General features: G+C 39.8%; 1 long non-coding RNA gene across 2 annotated transcripts; it reads left to right on the top strand.

The window, feature by feature from the left end:
• Positions 1-5,638: 5,638 nt before the first annotated feature.
• Positions 5,639-15,260, top strand: LOC108887512 (uncharacterized). Of its 2 annotated transcripts, XR_007809502.1 has the most exons (10): positions 5,639-6,711; positions 7,165-7,261; positions 10,115-10,208; positions 10,597-10,696; positions 11,035-11,493; positions 12,025-12,299; positions 13,128-13,169; positions 13,731-14,142; positions 14,313-14,418; positions 14,656-15,260. It is a non-coding gene; the product is annotated as an uncharacterized LOC108887512 (long non-coding RNA). The 2 variants fall into 2 exon arrangements; XR_001961645.2 differs by lacking the exon at positions 10,115-10,208.
• The last annotated feature ends 698 nt before the right edge of the window (positions 15,261-15,958 follow it).

The following is a 15,958-nucleotide window of genomic DNA, read 5'->3' as shown; positions in this document are numbered from 1 at the left end:
GACAGCCAGGCTGAATTTGAATTGCGTGAGCGATAAATTAATTCTTAATGCCCTGGGATGGAGGCTGATCTCTTGGAACTGAACTCACCTTCTTCTGAAAGCAGCAGGCTCATATTTATGACCAGCTGCAAACTGAGGAGGAATATCTGCACATTTGCATGAGTGGAGTCTCATAAATACCTGATGGGCTGGTGAATATCAAGATCATTTGATTCAGAGAGCAGGTGGAGGAGTAAGGTATTCAAAACAGGCTTGCTATGTATTTGATGTTAGTGTTGTTTATAATTTAGCATACCTGGGGAAAGTATGCAACTCATGTTTATCTGTCCTGAAGGCTATGGAGTGTGCAGAGGATCTGTGAGTTAGTCTGTTTGATGTATATCCTTGAATTTCCTCCTTCCGCTTGCATCAAGGCAAACAGCAGTGCTCACTCAGCTTCTCAAAAGACACTGAGGCACTTCAGCAGATTACAGCATCATATAGCGCAGTAACGTTTTTCAAGGTTTTCCACATTTGATTCAAAAGGAGTTATTGTCATCAGTATTATCTGTCATGTTCTAAATGCGTTCATTTAACTTGATTTTAAAGTGGATGTTAAGTATCTACAAAAAAAGTAGTATTTTTCAATTGTTCATACTCTTGAACTGTGTGTGTTTACGTTGGTTCATCAACCATCTAAACTTTTTGTCTGCTACTTTTAGCAAACTTTTTTCCCACTAGTTTTAGTTAGCAATGTAATTACTTTGATTAGCATTTATCCATTAGACTATTTTTAGCTTCCTAAGTAGCTTTCGTGCAGTCTCTGTGGCAAAACATGACCATAAAGAGGTTAGAACTGACTCAGGTGTGAGCAGCTTACTGGTTATTGTGATGATAAATGTGCTCATTTACACTAATTTGTAATCCTTGTGTGTTTTCCTTCTAAACACAGTTTTTCTTTTTTGTAATTATTTGAGCTGCTCTGCAATAGTTCAGACCCCCAGATGTAAAAGTGGCCCTGTTGGGAAACATTGTGTATCTTACTATACTCACATTGTCTTTATCAATCATGTATGTGAACAGATGGGTCTACAAATACAGCCCTGTGCTAATTACACAGAGGCTTGGATTTGCATCAACAAGACTGCACAGTTAAAACATAAGCTACAAAACTTCCTTCCAAACACATAAGTAAAAGAGCATCTTTCATATTTTATTCCGAAACTCTACAGATACAGAATTTGGCCAATTTGAATTCATCTTCCAGCTGATGCGATAGGAGGATACTAAATCCTTGTTGTCTTAATTAGAGCATAGTGAAATGAAACTGCCGAGGCCCGAAGCTACATTGTAAGATACGTTTGGGAAAATAGTTAATTAGTAATTGTTGCATGAGCTGGATCAAACTCTCTTCAAAACATGAACTCTTTTTCCATTTGAAATTTTGGGGTTTTTAATTTCATCCCACGGCAAAGAGCTGCTTTTATTCTCTTTTCTGTTGAATTTTTTCCATTTATCCAACATATGATCAGCAGTTGGACTTTTATGGACAGCCTGAAGTGGTCTCATACAAATAAGCACCTCATGATGATTAGTTTCCTTTGATCATAAAATAATTATACCACAAATGTAGAGACTGTTCTGTCTCTGTTCTAAGTTGTTTAAAGTTTTCTGTGACCATGAAAAAGGTGTTCTATCATTTGTTTTTACTATCACTTAGGTGTTTTTTTTTTGTTTTTTTTTTTTTAAGTTAAGGTCACGCAATAACTTTTAAAACTACTACCTATGCACCCAACTGTATTTCCCAAAGTGTAGAACTTTTAGAAGTCTTAGTTCACCCAGCCATATTTAAAGTTTGCTACTTCCAGACTTGTTTCTTTTCCACTGCCCAGTGTAAAAGCCTTTCTGTCTTTTTTACTGGGTCACTGACTGTGATTAAGCTCCTCCAACCCACTGCACAAAGACTTTTAACATTGATTTATCAGGTTTGGTCACTTTCACATCTCACACATCACATCTGCAACAGAGAATTGAGTTACCTTTGTCCCCCAATTGGCTCTAAGATGGTATTGTAGTGTGCTTGTAGACTAAACATGGGGTTTTTCAGTCATTAGCTGTGGTCCAGACCACTCTGGCGAGGACCTGTGGGAGTTCATTGCCTCATTTGGGATGTAATTAATCTCTATTAAAACCACATCCATCTCACTCCTTACCTGACCCACATCTCACACACAATTTTGTGCTTCAGAACACAAACCATTGGGAGCATGCCTGAAGAGACAGCAAGGAAAAGGATGAGGAGGTGGCTCCTTTCCAGGAGGTGGGAGACAGACGATTTTAAAGGCAGGGAAAAAAAGTGGAGGTAAATGGCCACAAAAGATGTATAATCTCACTTGTGACATGTAAAGGCATTTCAAGAGAATAATGGCAGGTTGTGTCTTCTCTCTAACTGCATACTTGTCAGCTTTTTGTCTCTTTCTCCACTCACTTCTTGCCCTTCACTCTCTGGCCCCATTTCTCTGTCTTCCCATCCCTTTCTGTCTCTGATAATCTAAGCCAGGCTTAAGCCTCCATCTACTCTATCTCCTTCCCTCTCCCTCACTTCCCCCCTGTCTGATTCAGCTCTCACTGCGAGGTCCCGCAAAATCCTCAGCAGAGACTGCTTGGCTGGGTCTGTGCTGTTGACAGACAACACAGCTTTAAATGTGAAAACAAGGCTATTTCGAGCAGGCTTTGCAGAGATGGAATGCATGAATTTATAGACAGAATGGGGGGGGGGGGGTCTCACAGACGTTTTCTTCACACTTGTTTGACATTTTTCTCCGAACTTGTCAACACCAAATGATTTGTGAGAACAGCATGGAGGAAAATGCAAACATTTTGTGCCTGTCACAGCGAGGGCTTTTATCCTAAGACATTACATATACTGCACATGGTTATGCATCAAAACATAAGTTCTTACTGATCTGGATTTCCTAATTTTCTGTAGCTCACAGCATTTGCAACTAGTTAAGCTTGGCAAGATAAACAGAACAATGGAGTTAATATTCAAGTCACTGCCACTTCAGTTATTGTGTACATGAAATACCACTTTCTTGTCCAAAATTACCTTGGGCTTCGATAAGATAACACAAATTCAGACAGAGTACCACTATGAATGCCAACTACATTTAAGCTGGACCCCATCAGAGGAATTCATTTCTTTCTCTCTTTGCTGCCAAAAAAGGTAAAGGATTTTTATATTTTTGTAGCTTTGGCCATGATGTCTATCAGGTAACAGTAATGCTGAAACACGGTGACATTGCTAAAAAGAAGTCAGACAGGCCAGTATACCTCGGCCATATTGGGCCACGCAAATGACTGATTGCCAGTGCTCAGTGTGCAGGACAGCCTCTGGTCAAACTGGGGCCCTAAGCCACACTTTGTTATACGCATTTACATTTTCAGACAACATACTCACATTCTACTTGTTTTGCTTTCTCTCTTCTCTTGTTAGATGACATATCTCCTGCAGTAGTGCCGTGCTCTGATCAGTGAGTGGTCAAATGTTGATTGTCAGTCATTGCAGTCCCCTATCCTCTCCTCTCAAACTCACTCAACTGATTTGACTTGGTGCATGCAGGTATCACTAGCGATGGTGTGGGGGCTTCACTGGTGACACTTGATTGTACTGTGTAACTGTGCCGCATATGCCCATAACATGAGGCCCCCATCACATGGGAAGACATCGGAAGTCATGTGCTGCGTGCGTTGCCGTGTAGGAAGTGATGCTGTGGAAGTTGAGGTGATGGTTGTCTTATTGTGCTATTTGCCATTATGTTAACGATAACCACATTTTCCCCTACCCTTTCTTTTCCTGTTTTCTCCAATAACCTGAAGTCGATGTAATGCCATGTTTTCATGAAATCTGTTTTCTTTTTCTATGCCACTGCCCTGTTTGTTCTAATTAGATGCACCTGATGCTGCTTTGACTGTGACGACCACTGAGCCTGCACACTGAGGAAGCCATCAGCTGCAGGGTTTGTACCTGTTAAGATACATGAACTTTAACTGTTGCTCTAACTGGTTATTTGACAAAAACAGTGATTTTATGTCACAGAACAAGAGGGCTGCTTGAATACAACTGCTTTGATCAGATTGTTAGTTTGTGGTATTGTGAGACTCGGAAGAAGTATTCATGCAGCAACTACCATGTTTTGCAAAGTAAAACTACTGTTTTTGTCACTGGAGTCTGGTAGCAATATATATATCAATGTTTCTGTCTAAACAAACTTACTCTTGAGTAAAAAGGCCTGTCTCTATAGGAATCCTATCCAGACACAATCTGTCTGGAATGAGCACTTAAGTGGACGCACTTTGACAATTTCCCATTGAATTACATTGCAGCAGCTGTTTGCAGTGGTGGGTTCTCATTTTTTGCTCAATACTGCACCAGTTCCAAAGGTTTGTGTCAGTATCTATCATTTACATCCAAAAACATGGGGAACTAAGGCCTTACAAAATTCATTTCCCAAATCTAATAACTGGAATTTCCCACTAACAGCGACTGACTCTCCACATGACGTGATTTAGTTTTTTATGTAATTCCATTTCTCAGCTGTTCTCAGTATGATGTTGTATCACTACAGCTCTGCCTGACCTCCTGCAATCATTTCATCTCCCTCGTCAATTTCTCCCTGTACCATTCTTGGGCTGATAAGCTTGCTCTGTTTGCAGTCCCTCCCATCACCCACACAAATCCAGGCTGAACGCAGGTATACGACAAAAAAAAGCTGATTGACAATGTGAGACCTGAAAAATCCTGCACAGTGTCAAGGCTATCTGTACGGAAAATTTAATCACACCTCGTGTGTCCGGGAGATGAATAGCTGCCATTATTCATACTCGACACAGGGTGCTCTGCATGTGTTGTATATGTGAGTGCAAGAGAGGAAACAGATTATTCCTACAGACTGTGCAGCTGATAAAAGTTTTTAGCGATAATCAAACACCAAAATCGATTCAACAAAGTGCTGTTACTGGGAAATGTGGGGGGGGGGACTATTACCCAGCAGGCTGAGGGGAAACACAAGGTCAACTGTTACATTACAACAGAGGCTTCGTCCTCTCTCCTATCGCTTCCAATTTACTTAATACAGGAGAAGTGTTCGTCTTCCCTGCGCTCTGGAAGATAATCGACAATGAAATTAAGTGGCGGCGGGCCTGTGTCAGTGGGGGATTGTGGAGAATGTGACAGCTCAGGGCTGATGGGAGATAATCGCAGGACACAATAACTGTTGCCAAGAGAATTTGCTCCAGGCTTCTTAATGGTCATAATAACTGTAACCTTGTCTAGCAGTGTAAGGTAAGTCAAATACAGCACAAACATTTTGTTTGAGTGCATGGACACACACACCCAAAAGTTCATGGGTACACAGTCTTGCAAACACATTGGCTCACAAACATTTTTTTCTCACACTAGACAGAAGGTCACATGTGTGAATTATGTCACTGTCAGCTCAAACTCTCCCCCCTGGAGCAATATCGACCCCAATACACACAGACACACACTTGGAAGGAGTATACACTTACCAAATCATGACAAATCATCCTTTCCACTGGCTGTCCCACCTTAGGGGGGTTGTAACAACAGTGTCAGCTCAGATGAGGAAAGAGGCGGCTCACTGACATGAAGTCATTGAACCTGGCGACTGCTTTTACTTTCATGTTATCAGGCTGCTTTAATTCATTACCCTCTTTGAGGTTTGTCAGGGAAATTGGAGCTGAACAAAGTTTCCAAGAAATTTCTTTAATCTTGCTTGTTTCATCTTTTTTTTTTTTTGGTTGGTGGTGGTGGTGGGGGTTTGATTTGTCGGGTGTCACTTTGGGTGAGGCAGCTGTTGAACAGCAAGCAATTCGATGCAGTTTAATCTCTCAATTTGTGTGACACTGAGTTTTAATGTTTCGACATTAGTGTTTTCAGCCTGTTTTTCATGTAATGTTTTTTTTCTTGCATGTTAATGGTAAATTAGGATAAGAGCCAACACTCACTCACTCTCAGCATTTTCACTAAGTCTTTCCTCTTGTGAGTGTTCAGCTGGCTGACTAAACACTGTAAAACCAGTGTCTGTCAGTGATAATTACTTATGCAAATAGGCACCGTGCAGTAATAACACGCTGCCAACAGAATAAACACATACACATGTACACACGCATTGTAGTCAATGCAAGGTAAATCAGCATTGTCTGTCTGTTATTAAAAACTATCGTTAGACAGAATCAAAAGGTTAACAGTAAAACCTCAGCTCTGTTTTCTGATAACAGTATTTAGTCATGAACAAATGAAAGTAATTGTGGCTCAGTTGGTTCTCTGTCAGCCACCTGACCCAGTCATTTTCACACAGCTGTATATTTTCAGAATACTAACTCACAAACAGAAAGAGATGTTTTTTGTCATTACTGGCTAATACAGTGGTTCTCAACCTAGGACTCTGGAACAGTGAAGAGGCTCCAGGGTATGTCTGAGTGGTCACTGGTTGTATTAATTATTATATAATTTAATATTAACAATGTATCAGCTGACTATGTGGGATGTGCACTTCCTCTCAGCCTTAAGAAAGTTTCGAGAAAATTGGTAAAAGAAAATGTGAATGAATGAAATTCCACACAGATTGGATGTTTTTGTCAGGTACCATTTTCTTGTCTTTTCAGTGCAGCAGACACTTCAGTGGACATTTAAGTCATATGCTTAAGGTATGTCGTGATTTATTCACATTACCGCTGGACAGTACACTGACATTTTTCATGTCAGCCAAGTGTTAAACCTTTTTTGTGATGTTTCAAGATATTTTTGTAAATTTGTTTAGGTTGAAACGTAGCTTAGGTCAGCTAGTGAACATAGTGGCAAATTTAGCAGCTAAATAGCCACAAATGTCTTTTATAAGTTGGGGAATATTGAGCCTGCAGTCATCAGGTGGATAGAAACACATTTCCAAATTAATATTAACGTTGCTCCATTTGTGTAAATAGGCAACTGATTTTAGTCCCAACAGCTTTATATGATGATACAATAACACAGTGCCGTGTTTATAGGTTGGGGAAACATTCTGTTACACAAACTGCTGTATGTTTTGGTGTAATACCTGTAATTTAAAAGCAGAGGAGCTGTAAAAACATTATCACTATAAATCTGTTATTACTCTGCAGGTTTTACATTTCTGGAGTTTCTACTCTCCCATGACTTCTGTGACTTCAAATTTTCCAAAAACACTTCCAACCATCTGGCTCAGGAGAGAGAGAACAGGTGGGAACTTGCTGCTTTCAGCTGTGAGGTTAAACACGTAGGTGGGGTGCAAAACGGCCGACAATCAAAACACAATATGTTTTGTGGCTACATTGCATTCTGGTCTACTGAGACCGTTGTCAGATGAGAAATTGGTATCTCTGCCTCTGCTATGATGGATGTCTCCCTGTGGGATTCTCCATCATCAGAGCAAAGTGGTGCATCTTAAGAGAAGATCTCGCACTGGGACTGATGTTTATCTTTCCCTACATGTCTTTTTTTTGTAGAAAGAGAAAGTTCGTTTGTACAAAGAGCACCATCAGTAGCTGTGTTATTAGTGTTTCATTGCATGCTCTTGTGGGAAAAAATGCAGGTTTCACTATTTGTGAAATGGTGATGTATACAGACAGGTGATTTTTTTTTCATTCTAAAGAGAAAAAAATCTTGTTTTAATGTTCTACTTTTAATGTTCTACAGTTTTTCATGTAACACGTGCAAAAACACACGTTTTAACAAGAAACGTGTAGACGTTGAAATGAGAAACAGATCCAGTCACTGTCTAAAGAGAAGATAGTGTAACCTACAGGTAGAATAATTCACAACCACTGTTTATATGGTGAAGGTGGCACAGTGGTTAGCACTGTCACCTCACAGTAAGTTCACCGGGGGATTTTCTGTGCAGTGGGTTCTCTCCAGGTACTCTGGTTTCCTCCCACAGTCCAAAGACATGCATGTTGGGTAAACTGCTCACTTGTCTCTATATGTCAGGCCTGTGATAGACTGGTGAACTCCCACCCAGTGTCAGCTGGCTCCAGCCACCCTTAAAGGACAAGCAGTATAGATAATGGATGGATGTTTTATATGGTCTGATCAACTTTTAAGACAGAGTGTAAATCCATGTGTCCAACAGTTCATTAGCCACTTGTCCTGTGCAGTGTAACATGAATACAATTTTTCTGGAGAAAAGGTAATTTACAATATGTCTCTAATAAGGACAAAAAGGTGGCCTGGGTAGAGTGGTAAGGATTAAACTGGTACAACAGTCAAAATCAACCCGTTCTGTCTACATTCATGAGCACAGGTGGTAAACAGCAGTCAGCCTGTTTCTGCACAGAGACAGTATTTCTGCAAATTGCATGTTTCATTATCAGCGGCCCAGTAACAGGCTGATGTCTTAGTTCAGTCGTACTTTTAAGCTCGCTCAGTGGGACGTAAGAGCCGTGTAGTGCAACAAGACTCAGCGAGCTGGCTGAGCATCAGCCGGGCTCACAGGTTTTCAGTCAAGCATCACTTCAAGGTCAATCATTGCCTCGTTTACTGAAAAGCTATTTGCTAATCCCGCTAATGGGCGTGTTCAGAGACTGTATCTGATTGAGAATTTGCTCTCAGAGAGCATGCTATTTAGACAGCAGCACATTAATGTTATCTTGGGTTATTTCAAGGGGATTGAGCAAGGGGATTTCTCAGGAAGTTGAGGTGAAATGAGAAATATCAGCTGGGCAGGAGGTGCAACAAATCACAAGGAGATGGTTGCCCTGGGTCTCAGAAGCAGCAGCTGCATCAACAATGAACGCCAAGCCATGATATAGGTCAATATGGCTGTCCACACACTGTTTTTATTCATCCCTGTGGGGTGTTGTCTTATCACTGGGTCAGCAAAGCAAAGACCCCAAAGAGCTCGTAAGCTTCTCCATCTTAAAGACGGCACATTCTAGCTGGGTATCCTGCTTTCCCAGTGAATTAGGAGATTAAATGCTGGACTTCATACATGCAAAACATGCGGTCCTCCACTGAGCAGCATCCAAGGTCAAAGAGCTGCAGTACACACGGATGTGGCTCTGCATGAGATGTGGATCAGATCTGATGTGTGTCCAGATTGGCCTGCCTGTTTACAGAATGCAGGGCTTTCATCGTCGGTATGCGTCGCGTTTGATATAAGCGAGAGACTGTGAGTGATTTAGGCAGGCTGTGCACACAGATTTTATTCAGAAATGCCAAATGGCACATTAATGAGGCTTATTTCTTTACTGTAAAATGAAAAATACGCAAGTAAGCGCATTATACAAAATAATCACTTTGATTCTAAGAACCACACATGCTTGTTATTTAGAAATGTTGAATTTAGGGTGACAAAGGGCTGTGCTTAATGCAAGCTGAGCTGCTTACCCAGCCTGATAAAAAGCCTCTACAACTTGTCTGCAGAACCTTAAATTACCACTTGACTGCCTCAGTGATAGATAGACTCACCCACGGCCAGCTACAGTGCCCAGAACTTAACAATATTCACAGGCTGTAATTTATGATTTATGTCTTGCCTTTATAATTGCGATTTTTATCAGGTGTATTCACGGTTACAAACAATGTAACATCAAGATAAAGAGGAAATTGAAATCTGTTTTTAATGGAGGCATAATGTAAATCACCCATATGTCCCAAGAGTGTGCAGAATACTAGATGGTCTTTACACAATGTAGTACATCTCAAAGGTTACCTTCAGTGATTGAAAGGTGTTTAAATTAAGAATATTACTAAATGGACCCATGTGCTCATTCAGTCAGATAATCAAATAAATGCTACTGGGACAAATGTAATCAGCAACTCAGTTCATTTAAACAACACCAGAGCCTCCATACAGCAATAGTTTAACATTTTGATATTTATTTGCTCTCTTTCTGAGTTAGATAAGATGAATACCATTCCAAGCATGAGGCTATAGCCAGGAAATGATAAACTTAGCTTAGCATAAAGAGTGGTAGCAGGGGGAACTGGTTAGCTTGGCTCATCCCAGTATTTAAAAAGAATCTGCCATCCAGTCCCTCTGAAGTCCAATATTTAATACCTTATGTCTTGTGTGTTTACTTTGTACACAAACAGAGTGTTCCTGGAGTCTCTGCTGACTTCCTGCCTCCTGAACAGGATTCCTGACTTAGCCAGTGATGTTAACAAGCCAGCTGTGAACATTTCCCATGTGAGTTACAGACAGTAGTGGAACCAAGAGGCACTTTGCTGCTTTTTTGGCAGAGGGAACCCACCCCCTGACACCTCTAGGTACATGGAGAGAAAATCTCCATCACACATCTGGTAAGCAGAGCCGGTTTTATGCAGGCATAGTTAAGGGGTCGGTCAGAAATGTGAAGGGAGCATCGCTGGTACACATCCTGCCACAGCAGTGCTGCTATGGTGACTTCAATTCATTAAACCTGTCTGTTCACCTGTATGTATTTATTCAAGGCTTTAACTGTCTCAGTGTGGTAAATCCTCATCATGTAAAGGATCACGGACACAGCTGGTCGTGGTGATGAAGTGGGACCTGCGGTATTATTAATCAGGTTATTTGTTGGACTTGTGTTTTCCAGGTTTACTGCTTTAGCTGCTGCAGCCTGGACACAAACACCAGCTCCCACCTCACAAACCAAAGAAGAAGAAGTTCTTTGAGACCAGGACTGAGTCCTCCAGGTATTTCACAAACACGAGAGCACTAACATGATAGATCTTCAGTAACTCATCTTAAGTCTGAATAATTTTGTCTGTCTCCTTTCCCCTCTCTTGCTGCCTGTCCTCTTGCTCTCTCAACCAAATTTAGTTCAAATTTCAACAGACTTTTGCAGTGTTGGACAAGTTCTGATGAGTCCAGATACACGTAGTTCACACTCTGGTTTCTTTGTACATCTACTGTCTTTTAGTTCTTTATCTTTTGACAGTTTCAAGTTTAATACCCAGAAATTCTGTGGTTTTATTTTGATGTGTTAAGAGTCAGATCTTTACATTAATGTTTGTTGTGTTTTTCTCCACAGGATTCAAACTGGAACCATGGACCCATCACAGAGAGAAGAGACAGACGTGAAGACAGTGTTACTTTATTCTTTTCACTCTGACTTGGTCATTATCTCAACTGTACGTTGACTCTTTAAACTTTTTGTCTGGAACAAATTAAAGCTACTGTAACTTATCAGTCTGAATTAGGGTTTGTCAACAATGTGGCTGCAAAAATATGGAAACTATATGTATAGTCAGAACAGAATAGAAACCCTTTTGATAATTAGGTTTGACATTGATATACATTAGAGATGGCAGAGAAAAACGAAGTGTTTTCACTTGAACAACAGGAAAGCAACACAGTTTACAGCAGTTAGATGGTGGAGCTCTTTTATTTCATTAACAGCTTCATTCTTTCATCCACTTCAGGTCTTCAGCTGCTGTCGTCTTCTCCTCCTGCACAGACAAGAACACGCATTGATCACACAAACTCATCTGTAAGTCCAAATAGTTTTTTACATATTAGACACTTTACTGTACTGTTACATTTAGTGACTCCTGGCTACACTGTGACTTTTATATATATTTTGGATTACTATTACTTCTGCATTGCTTTTACATTACTTCTCTTATTACACTTTCTTGATAGACAGTACTCTGTGTTGGACAGTGTGTGACTTTAACCATGAAAACACAGAAAAATATTCAACATTACAGCTGAAACTGAACATTTAACTAAATAGATAGATAGATGACTTTACTCATCCCTAAAGGGAAATTCGGTCGTCACAGTAGTCCATATGTGAATGCAACAGGGGCAATAGAAATGTAAAACATATCTATGTCAAATCTACAAACCACACTCAGTGTTTTCAACCAGAGGGCCAATGAACTGTTGAATCTCAGTTCCCTTTAAATGTAACGTGTCTGCGTCCAATTATGTCTTCTTTGTGCAATATTTCTGGAATATATATAATAAATGGATGTTGTTTACAAGGATTTTTAGCTTTATGTTCATTGTTCCTCAGAAGCGAGTAGGTGGAGCAGAATCAGTCGACCAATCAGCGTTTCGTATGCCGACGTTGGCTGGCGTGTGACGTCATCGTTCTGGATCACGAGGAGGAGAGCAGGTCGGTGGAGGAACAATGGCGAACAGTCGAGTGAAAATGGAGATTAAAATCAACGTTTTACGCCATCGTTTTTACCTGGGGTTGTTGTCGGTGTGAGAAACTTTGTTGCCGAAGAAGCGCGGATGTTACAACGAGCCAGTTACAACACACGCCGAGCTCACCTGCAGCAGGAGGTAAGGCTAACAAGCTAACTAATTAGCGGCGTGCGTTAGCATTAGAATTAGCATTAGCCATTGCTTCTAATCATATCTGTTTTTATCGCGAGTTTTTTGTGTATGTTTGTAACGGGGACGGATGAAAATAGCGGTTCCATCATATATCGTCGTATATAACAGAGTTTAGCGTCATTGGCGTTGCATATTATCAGTTTCAATAATCATTATTTATTGTCCTTGTAAACAGGAATTGTTGACGCGAAAGACAATATAATGCGACAGGCTGTTGTAATTGTAGAGTACATACGAAGACATGCAGTATAAATGAACAGAACAGCATTACCTTCATACATATACAGCCCGAGTCATTAACTTGAGCTGACGTTAATTCTGTCGGTTTACGAGGAACGTAACGAGACTGTAATGACACAATGTAAAACCGCAGGTGCCAACAAAGCCAGGGAGACTGGTCAGGTGTTCTGTAGGATCTTAATTGCAAATCTGAACCTTGATGAAATATAAACATCGTATGAAGTGGTAGACGTTCATATTTGCCATCATTAATACTGCACGCTTTGGTATGTAGTTTACAATTACAATAGCCTGTGGTATTATATTGTTTTTCAGGAATAATCCTCCCACACAGACACCTCCTGAGTGTGAAAAGAGTGAGTTATTAAAGTCAGCAGCAGTTTGACTGTTTGAATCTCAGGTCAGACCTTAGTATTTAATGAATTTGAGCTAAATGAGTTGTGATTATTCTGTACATTTCTTCAGTGATTAGTTGATTAAAAAATAATGATATTGCAGTTAATGTGATTAATTTCTTATTTGTTGGTTCTTCAGGAGGTGAGGACAATAAACAAGAGGCCAGAAGATCCAGGACAGGTAATTTAACAACAGCATCACATTAAGTGAGAGATACAGAGTACTGATGTGATACTGCGCTATACTATGATACATTTCACGAGGTTGTTGAATGTTTTTCTTAGTGTAGGAAGTAATGAAACACAGAAAAAGATAAATAACGTGTATCAAAAATGGTCAAAAAGTGTTATTAAGTTTTGAGTTTGTTTTCAAATTAATATCATAAAAGCGATCACGTAAACCTGACGTCTGGCTAATAATATTCACTCTGATACAATATTAAATACAGCAGCAGAATATTCTTTAGAAGTATTTACTTGAGCAACATAATTCTTTATCAGTGAGAAGAACAATAGAAAAGGGCATTATATGTACAAGACAAGCTGGAACAGTATAAACAGGACTGTACACAGTGATAGATTGGATTTGAGTACTGATATTGCAGTGTTTGAAAAAAAAGAAGTGAGATACAAGTGAAAGTAATAGTAATGCGTCAAAAACTGTGAGTACAATAAGGGACACAAATATTTAGTTAAATGTTTAGTAAGAGGTGTAACGTTGAAAATCTTTCTGTGTTTTCAGGCGTCTCTAGTTTGTGCAATGCAGATGAGATGAAGAGGGAGATAAGAAGGGGCAAGGACAGCTATGGGAGGAAGCCGGAGGAGTGCCTTCAGGGTAACGAAACCAGAGAGGTCTGGAATCTGGCAACAGGGAACCTGAAATTGACACCACTCACAGCAGGGGTCAGTGGACATCCCTGCCCCTTCATTAGATCTGAGCAGGTGAGGAGGGTGTTGAGGAAAGCTACAGGACCTGATGGCAGGTGTGTGGGGCTTTCTGCACATGTTCAAGTTGAAGAGAACTTTAAGTGGAGAGAGTTTGGCCGCTGTGGAAAACATCCTGTGTGGTCTCAGTTCTGAAGAAGATGCTGTCGTCTATGTGGTGCACAGACGTCTTTGTGTCTCTGTCTTGCTCTTTGGACTCCATTGAGGAGGTGGGTGAGAGGAGGATGTTGGCCTCCTACAGTTATGACTGTACATTTCACAAGCGTGAGAAATAAAGTGTATTTAATCTAATGTAATAGTAATGTGTCAGTAAAATGTTCAGTTTCAGATGTAATAGATGGTAGTGTATTGATCATTTTCCTTTATATGTTTCTTTCAGTACTTGTAGGCATGAAGAGATCCTCTACCAAGAGTGAGATGTTGGTTGTGACTGCAGAGAGTGTTCACACAACGAAGTAGTTCTTTTGGACCAGGACTGAGAACAGGTAATTCAGAAACAGCTTTACATCAAGTGTCCAACACAGTGGTAGAATATTTTTTAGAAGTATTTGTTTGAGTAACATAATCCTTTATCAGTCACAAGAAGAAGAATTGATTATATATGAAAGAGTGTGTGCACAGTGATAGTTGGATTTGAGTACAATGTTCAGTTTCAGGTGTAATATTGCATAGGCAGCAGTGTATTGGTCATTGTATTGATGTTTGTGTTTGACTTCCTACAGGTGTCTCCACTTTGTCCATGATTGCAGAGCGTCTTTATACACTGCACAAGTTCTTTGAGAGCAGGACAGAGGCTTCTAGGTAATTCACAGTTTCATCATTTGTCTAATTATACAAGTAGTTTGTACAAGTTGAGGGACAAATAGTATGTACAGTTTTGAATGTGTGTGTTTGTGGAAAAGAGATGCTTTGTTAGACGTTGAGTTGCAAGTGTTACGATGATTTTGTCCAGGTAATTGCAATGTGCTTTATGTGAATTGTGTTAGGCAGAGCATTGAGCGTTGTTTATGTTTAGTATTTTTTCTCATGTGGTATATTTGAAGGTGACATGTGAATGTTATGGTTTGTTGATGATTGTCTTGCTAATAAAGGGGTTTTGTTTGTGTGTGTTTTTTTTATACTTTTATGATTTTTTTTGTTGGTTTGGCTGAAATTTTGGGAAGGGAGGATTGAAGTTGATGGCAAGTTTTTTCTGAGATGTGTTTTTATGCCAGATTTCGATGAATTTGTTTTGTTCATTGCTCAAAACGATGGTTTAAGAATTGTGGGGGGAGGGGGGGTGGTTATTTTGTAAAAGTGTGATTTTAAGTTTGTTCTAATAAAGAAGTGGAGGAGATTTTTCTTCTCTGTGTGGTTTTTTAACCAGAGTTTGATGAATTTCATTTTGTTCATTGCTCAAAATGGGTGGTTTTAAGGAAAAAAGAGGGGGGGGGGGTGTGGGTATTAGTGTAAATGTGCAGTTCTGCATAGAAAAGAATAGGAATTTTTTGAGGAAAAATTTTATTCTTAAGTGTCCCATGTAAAAAAAGTCAAAAACAGGTCAAACTACATTAAAATGTGTAAAATGTGGAAAAATAAAAAAAATTGGGGCGCCCAAATATGGGCTCATGTGCCCCCTCTCCTGTCTGAATAAAGGTGAAGAAAAAAAAAAAGGGGCGCCCACTTATGTGAGCTCATGTGCCCCAAACCTACCTTTACTGCATGTCATTCCTCAGCTCCTATCTAAATAAAGGTGGGGAAAATAAGTCATAACATGGCATAAACACTAAAAAAAAAAAAAACATAACAATAAAGCATAACAGTCACAAACAGTCAGAGAAAGACATGGAAAACAGTGCAATAACAATAAAGCATAACAGTCAGAGAAAGACATGGAAAACAGTGGAATAACAATAAAGCATAACAGTCACAAACAGTCAGGGAAAGACATGGAAAACAGTGCAATAACAATAAAGCATAACAGACAAAGACATGGAAAACAGTGGAATAGTACAATAAAGCATAACAGTCACAAACAGTCAGAGA

This window comes from Lates calcarifer, unplaced genomic scaffold (genome assembly GCF_001640805.2).
Source record: "Lates calcarifer isolate ASB-BC8 unplaced genomic scaffold, TLL_Latcal_v3 _unitig_1238_quiver_2403, whole genome shotgun sequence".
NCBI classification, from domain to species: domain Eukaryota; kingdom Metazoa; phylum Chordata; class Actinopteri; family Centropomidae; genus Lates; species Lates calcarifer.
The sequence above is the reverse complement of the archived record's forward strand: the minus strand, read 5'-3'. Positions and strand labels throughout refer to the sequence as shown.